Here is a 7,845-nt window from a genome sequence, read left to right on the forward strand (position 1 = left end):
CCAGGCTAGTCTTGATCTCCTGACCTCGCGATCCTCCAGCCTCAGCCTCCTAAAGTGCTGGGATTACAAGTGTGAGCCACCATGCCTGGCCCTCATTGTTATTATTGAAACCAAAATATACTCATCCTCCTAAAAAGCCTTGGCAAAAATGTTTGGCTGCATAAAGGCCCATCCTTCAGAAGCATCCTCCACATTCCTGTTTATGTTGCATCTGATCCCTCCCAGCAAGCCTCCTTCCTGTGCCCAGCTCCTGTCCACCTCCTTGAGCCCTTCACCACCCCCCAGAAGCCCCATGTCTTTTTACTGCATTCTGCTTACTCCAGATGGCCAATTGCAGTGCCCGCTCTTGCCGACCCTCCCTCGGAGTACATGCCATGCTCCAAAGTCACCTCTTGTTCTCCCTCCCATCCTCCTGATCCCTTCAATCTACCCACCAGTCAAACTCACTTTGCTTTTGGCTCTAAAACAAAAACGGAGCTTTGTAACGGAATGATTGTCAAGGTGTATATTCAACTTACAGAGTTAAACAGATGTCTGAATGTAGCAGTTCAGAAACCCTTTCTTTGGAGAATCTGGAAAGAGAAATTTCCAGCCATATATAGGCTCATAAGAATTAGCGGTAAGATCGCGTCTAAACCACAGGAGAAACATCTCTTTCAAACTGCTCTGTTGTGTGTTCGTTCACCTTAGGAAGTTGCATATATGTTTAGATTCAGTGAGTTAGAAACACATTTCTTCTAAAAGCTGCGTTTGGATATTCCTGAGTGAATGGGAGTATAGGGTGTAATGAGAAATATCTGGCTCTAAAACAAAACGTGTTTCTAAGTCGCTGAATCTAAATATATATAATAAAAACCTCCATTAAGTCATGTAATGAAAATTAATGTTTATTGAATATTTACTATATGCAGCTCTTATAAAAATGTTGCAGGTGTTAGCCAGGCATGGTGGCTCACGCCTGTGATCCTAGCACTTTGGGAGGCCGAGGTGGGTGGATCACCTGAGGTCGGGAGTTCAAGACCAGACTGGTCAACATAAGGAAACCCCATCTCTACTAAAAATGCAAAATTAGCCAGGCATGGTGGCTCATGCCTGTAATCCCAGCTACTCAGGAGGCTGAGGTAGGAGAATCACTTGAACCCAGGAGGTGGAGGTTGTGGTGAGCCAAGATTGAGCCACTGCATTCCAGCCTGGGCAACAAGAGTGAAACTCCATCTTTAAAAAAAAAATGCAGGTGTTAAATCATCTAAACTTCACAGTGGCCTTGAAAAGTTATTTTCCTGATAAGGAAACTGAGGCACAGAGAAATTATTCTTTCTGGGAGCACAAGATTAGGGGCACAACTCACACCCATCTCCAGACACCCTAGTTCCAGCATCTGGGTTCTTAATCCCTACCCTTTATTAAATCAAAAGGTTACAAAACAGTCTGTTCTTTTCTACTAGATGGCTCTAGTAGGTCACATTACCAGACACCCCCTCAGCTCCAGACACTCTACAATGATTGATAAAATGTAAAAACAGATTACATTGTGGTTTTGATTTGCATTTTCCTCATCATTAGTGATCTTGAACATTTGCGGCCATTTGTATACCACCTTTCTCTCTCAAGAATGGCCATAATTGGCTGGGCACAGTGTCTAACGCTTGTAATTCTAGCACTTTGGGAGGCCAAGGTGGGCAGATCACCTGAGGTTAGGAGTTTGAGACCAGCTTGGTGAACATGGTGAAACCCCGTCTCTACGAAAAATACAGAAATTATCTGGTTATAGTGGTGGTGCATGCCTTAATCCCAGCTACTCAGGGGGGCGAGGCAGGAGAATCACTTGAACTTGGGAGGCAGAGGTTGTAGTGAACCAAGATCATGCCACTGCACTCCAGCCTGTGTGACAGGGCGAAACTCAAAAGAGGAAAGAAAGAAGGAGAGAGAGAGAGAGAGGGAGGGAGGGAGGGAAAAGAAAGACCAAAATCCAAAAATAATCCATGTTGGTGTGGATGTGGTGAAACAGGGAACACTTCTTCACTGCTGGTGGAAATGAAAACTAGTACAACCACTGTGGAAAACAGTGTGGACATTTCTTAAAACTAAAAGTAGAAGTACCATTTGATCCAGCATTCCCACTACTGGGTAGCTACCCAGAGGAAAAGAAGTCATTATATGAAAAAGATACTTGCACATGCATGTTTATAGCAGCACAGTTTGCAATTGCAAAAACGTGGAACCAAACCAAAGTCCCATCAGTCAATGAGTGGATAAAGAAACTATGGTCTATTACAATTGAATACTACTCAGCCATAAAAAGGAATGAATTAATGGCATTTGCAGTGACCTGGATGAGATTGGAGACTACTATTCAAAGTGAAGTAACTCAGGAATGGAAAACCAAACATCACATGTTCTCACTCATAGTGAGAGAGCTAAGCTATGAGGATACAAAGGAATAAGAATGACACAGTGGACTTTGGAGACTCAGGGAGAAAGGGTGGGAAGGGGGTGAGATATAAAAGACTACAAATCGGGTTTAGTGTATACTCCCAGATGATAGGTGCACCAAATTCTTACCAACCACCACTGAAGAACTTACTCATGTAACTGAATACCACCTGCTCCCCAATGTGATGGTATTTGGAGGTGGTCTTTGGGAGGTATGGAAATAAAATATATAATACATAAAATATACTATATCTATATAGAGAGAGAGAATTAGAAAGAGGTATTTGGTTATTTGTTTGTTTCTGAGATAGCGTTTCCCTCTGTCACCCAGGCTGGAGTGCAATAGCGTGATCTCAGCTCACTGCAACCTCCACCTCCCAGGTTCAAGCAATTCTCCTGCCTCAGCCCCCCTCACTAGCTGGAACTACAGGTGCATGCCACCATGCCCAGCTAATTTTTTTTTTTAACAGAGAAGAGGTTTCACCATGTTTATATATCTCTACATAGTCATTTATTATCATATTTTGAGGTAAGTGAAGCAGTTCAGAAAAATAAGTATGCCTCAGGTCGGGTGTGGTGGCTCATGCCTCTAATTCCAGCACGTTGAGAGGCCGAGGCAGGAGGACCTCTTGAACCCAGGAGTTCAAGACCAGACTGGGAAGGCAAGGAGAAGCAGGGACAGTGACACACTTAGCAGTTCCAAGTTCATGAATAGTTCAGAGGTAAATGTTCTCATTCCCTCATTGTTTTCCCTTAAACATAGCCTGGGTCAGAAGTGGGGATAGAAAAGCAGTAGCAAAGGCCAAGCATGGTGGCTTATACCTGTCATCTTAGCACTTTGGGAGTCCAAGGCATGAGGATCACTTGAGCCAGGAGTTTGAGACCAGCCTAGGCAACATAGTGAGAAACTATCCATCCAGGGGGGAAAAACAATTAGCTGGGCATGGTGGTACGCACCTATAGTCCCAGCTACTTGGGAGCTTTAGGTGGGAGGATCGCCTGAGCCCCAGGAGGTCGAGGCTGCAGTGAACTGGGATTGTGACACGGCACTCCAGCCTAGGACAGAGTAAGAACCTGTCTCTTAAAAAAAAAAGTAACAAGAATCAACAGTGATATATAGGAATATAAACTATTTCCTTTTCTTTTGTCGTTTTGGCATGTGACAGATTTACATGTATCCTTTGCTGGTTAGATTTTCAAATATGTGCTTATTTGGGGAATTTGTGGAACTTTTGTTTTAGGTCAGATATACACATTGCATTTGTATAGGTTTTCTCCAACTGGTCATCTATAAATCCGTAGCAAGCTAAAATTTTAAAACCAATGGGAAGCTGTGGGGAGTGCTCTGGAACCAATTGTTGTTGTCATTGTTGTTATGGTTGTCACTTTTTAAACAAGATCGGTGACTAGATTGGTGCCTGGAAGCACTGTAGTTCAGTGTTCCGTCCCCCGGCCCTGGCCCCTGTTGTGCTGGGGAAAGCACCAGAGTATGGTAGCAAAGACTGCTCTAACCCACTGTGTCTGTGGGTCCTCTTCCCTCTGGGGTGGAAAAATCATCTCGGTGTTCTCAAAGGATTCTTTGAGAAACTGTAGAGCAAAGTGGACAATAAAGTCTGCCTGAGAGTCAGACCACCTGAGTTCACATCATGTTTTACCTCTCTGTGCTTCCCTCACTGGGTCATCAGAAGGATTACATCTGTATAAAACACAGGGAGCCACACCTGGCACACAGAAGGTCCTCAGTAAATGTTTGCTAGTGGTAACTTTATTAACCTCATAAATAGGATGAAAACAGATTGGTTAAAGTTTTTCATGACTTTATTAAAGTCACAGGATTCTGCTTTATATAATGATTTTTAAATTCAGCATTTGAGTTTAAGAACTGAGGGTAGTAATATTTTCCCAGTTGACAGTCTCACTCATACATAAGGTAATTTCATATTTTCCAGAAGCTTATTTTAATTTCACTCAAATTCACTAAAATCACAAGAACAAAGAATAAAGTGGACAGGACATGTAAGGGCACGAATCTTCAATAAATGGAAAATGTAACTTCTGAATTTCAAAAGTGATGGAGGGAATAATGGCGATCCAAGAGCAGCCTTGGTCACAGCCAATCTTCTACTCTCTATGGCCTAGCCTCCTACTAGAGGGAAACCATCATATTCACATGGTGGGCAGGGTAGGAGGAGGGAGAGTCAAGAGAAACCATGAGCATGAACACAAGGGCTTAAGTACTTGGCCATGACCTCCAAAGTACTTGAAAACTGAGGGACATAAGCCCCCAGAGCAAATGAAATCATAGATTTGGTCAAAGGGTAATGAAGACAACAAAACCAAATCATAGCTGTGGCCTGACCCCAGCTGCCCTTGCCACACCTCAACACTCAGCAAATAGCTGGTTCCATTCAAAAATGAGGTGTAATTTCTTCTTTTAGAAAAAGGAACTAGCATATGATCTTTGCTGGATTAAAAGAGAGGAGAAGAAAGAATGTAAGCAAATAATGTTCTGTATATCAAATGGAAAATTACAGGAGGAAGGTTCAGACTAATTACAGTTCTTCATAACAGTTCTTCACAGTGTCAAAGCATTTACAAAATGCATTTGTATATCTCCCTCTCAAGGAAAATGGTGGAGGGAGATAGAGAAGTAGAAAAAAGGAGAAATGTTTAAAGATGATATAAGTGAACAGACAAATGAAAAGTGATCTCTCAGAGCTTAGGAAATATGGTAGACAAAAGCAGGAGATTGCAGAGTTTGAAACCATATTAGATGAAACAAAAATAGAAAAATTATAACTGAAAACATCCAAGGAAATACAGTAATTAGGCAAGAGGCTATCATACAAAATGAAATGAAAATATAAAATAGATATAAAATGATAAGAAAATCTTGGTGCAGTGATGCTTGCATGTAATTTCAAGTGCTCAGGCAGCTGAGGCAGGAAGATCAGTTGAGTCCATGAGTTGGAGACCAGCCTGGGCAACATAGTGAGACCCTGTCTCAAAAAAAAAAAAAAAGATATGAAAGTAAAAGTAATAATACAGAAAATTTCTAATTATGAAAGATTGTCAAAGAAAGGTCAACACATGCAAAATTTGTGTCTCTGAAGATAACAAATATAAAATATATATAATCAAATACAAAAAATTTTTCTAACAAAGGAAACTTGTTCAAATAATGGAATATAAACGTAGAAAGGACACAAAATGTCTCAGGAAAATTAATATAAAATAATTAGGATCAAAGCATTTCCCAGTGAAGTTACTAAATAAAGAGAAAAGAAAATCATAGCATCCAAGCAGAAAAAGAAAGTTATATTCAATATGAAAAAATCAGCTTGGCCTCAGACTGCACCATGGCAATATGTAATGCCAGAAAACACTGGAGAAATGTTCTGAAAGGCTCAAATAATCCTCTCACCTCAGCCTCCCAAGTAATTGGGACTACAGGCACATGACACCATGCCTAGCTAACCTGATCCTTGTGTTCACAAAGTTATGAGAGAAAGTGGGATTGAAGCATTTTTATACCCAGCAAAACTGTCTTTTAAATATATAGGCATGTTTATTGCAGCACTGTTCATGATAGCAAAGACTTGGAACCACCCAAATGCCCATCAATGATAAACTGGATAAAGAAAATGCAGCCGTAAATATACTTTATAATTTGTGTTTACAATTGAACTTCTGGAAATTCAAAATCAACATCTTTGCCTATGAGCTTCTTATAGACACCAGAAAAAGTTTTGACCTTGTGTTCCATATTGTTCTGCTATGCTTTGTCCATATGAACCTTTATAAGCTGGCTGCCGTCCAGTTTCACGTGGGAAGACCAAATCCTCAAGGATTGCATCGTAAATGCAATCAAGCTGAGTCTTGAGGTCTGAGTTCATCTCCAGCTTTAGAAGACCCTGGACAATGCCACACTTGAACTCTTCTGGCTTCTCACTATTGGGCTTCACGATCTTGGCACTTGAACTGAACATGGCCTTCTTGCTTAGTGCTGACTTAGGAAAACAGATAGACATTCTAAACAGATAAGAATAGTGCATGCCCAAGCTCCCCCAACTATGGCCACTTTCTGGTCCCCAACACAAGCATAGCTGAAGAACAACTGCAAGTTGAATTGTTCGTGAAGGCTGACAGTGATGGGGCCAAGATTGGGAACTGCCCCTTCTCCCAGAGACTGTTCACAGTGCTGTGGCTCAAGATGGTCACCTTTGACATCACCATCTTTGACACCAAGAGGCAGACCAAGACAGTGCAGAAGCTGTGCCCAGGAGGGCGGCTCCCGTTCCTGCTGTATGGCACTGAAGAGCACAAAGACACCAACAAGATTGAGGAATTTCTGTAGGCAGTGCTATGCCCTCCCAGGTACCCCAAGCTGGCAGCTCTGAACCCTGAGTCCAACACAGCTGAGCTGGACATATTTACCAAACTTTCTGACTACATCAAGAATTTAAACCCAGCACTCAATGACAATCTGGAGAAGGGACTCCTGAAAGCCCTGAAGGTTTTAGACAATTACTTGACATCCCCTCATCCAGAAGTGGATGAAACCAGTGTTGAAAATGAAGACATCTCTCAAGGAAGTTTCTCGCCCTGACTGTTGCCAAAGCTACCCGTAGTACAAGCGGTGTGTAAGAAGTACTGGGGGAATGGGGTGTGGTGATTGATGCTTATAATTCCAGCACTTTAGGAGGCGAAGGTGGGTGGATCACTTGAGGTCAGGAGTTGAAGATCAGCCTGGCCTACATGGTAAAATGCCATCTCTACTTAAAAATAAATAAAGAACAACAACAACAAAAAAAAATTAGCCAGGTGTGGTGGTGCATGCCTGTAATCCCAGCTACTCAGGAGGCTGAGACAGGAGAATCACTGGAACCTGGGAGGCAGAGGTTTCAGTGAGCCAAGATCACGCCATTGCACTCTAGCCTAGATGACAAAGGGAGACTCCATCTCAAAAAAAAAAAGAAGTACCTGGGATTCACCATCCCTGAGGCCTTCCGGGGAGTGCATCAGTACTTGAGCAATGCCTATTCTCGGGAAGAATTTGCCTCCACCTGTCCAGGTGATGAGGAGATCAAGCTCACTTTTGAACAAGGGGCCAAGGCCCTCAAATAAGCCCCTTTTGGGACTCTTTCAACCCCCTCCATTTCCTCCACAAAGGCCCTGGTGGTTTCCATATTGCTACCCAGTGGACACATTCCAAAATGGCCAATGGGCAGGGAATCCTGGAGCACTTGTTCAGGGATGGTGTGGTGGAAGAGGGGATGAGGGAAAAAAATAGGGGACCTGGGTGAGATTTTTACTGTGGGTTGGGATGGGTAGGAAAACATATTTCAGTAGTAAAATACAGAATAAAAACTTTTTAAAAAGGAAATAGTGCAAGCATCTTTCTTTTTTTTT

At 42.3% G+C, this 7,845-nt stretch overlaps 1 protein-coding gene and 2 pseudogenes across 8 annotated transcripts in view; 2 read left to right on the plus strand and 1 right to left on the minus strand.

Moving 5' to 3' along the window:
- Nucleotides 1-6,199, minus strand: part of LOC108281678 — an 8,018-nt pseudogene extending 1,819 nt beyond the window's left edge.
- The window catches only part of CEP112 (centrosomal protein 112), a 646,693-nt gene that overhangs the window by 550,435 nt on the left and 88,413 nt on the right, over nt 1-7,845 (plus strand). The window lies entirely within an intron of this gene.
- Nucleotides 6,224-7,560, plus strand: LOC108281679 (annotated as a pseudogene).

This window comes from Cebus imitator, unplaced genomic scaffold, assembly GCF_001604975.1.
Source record: "Cebus imitator isolate Cc_AM_T3 unplaced genomic scaffold, Cebus_imitator-1.0 Scaffold229, whole genome shotgun sequence".
NCBI classification, from domain to species: Eukaryota; Metazoa; Chordata; class Mammalia; order Primates; family Cebidae; genus Cebus; species Cebus imitator.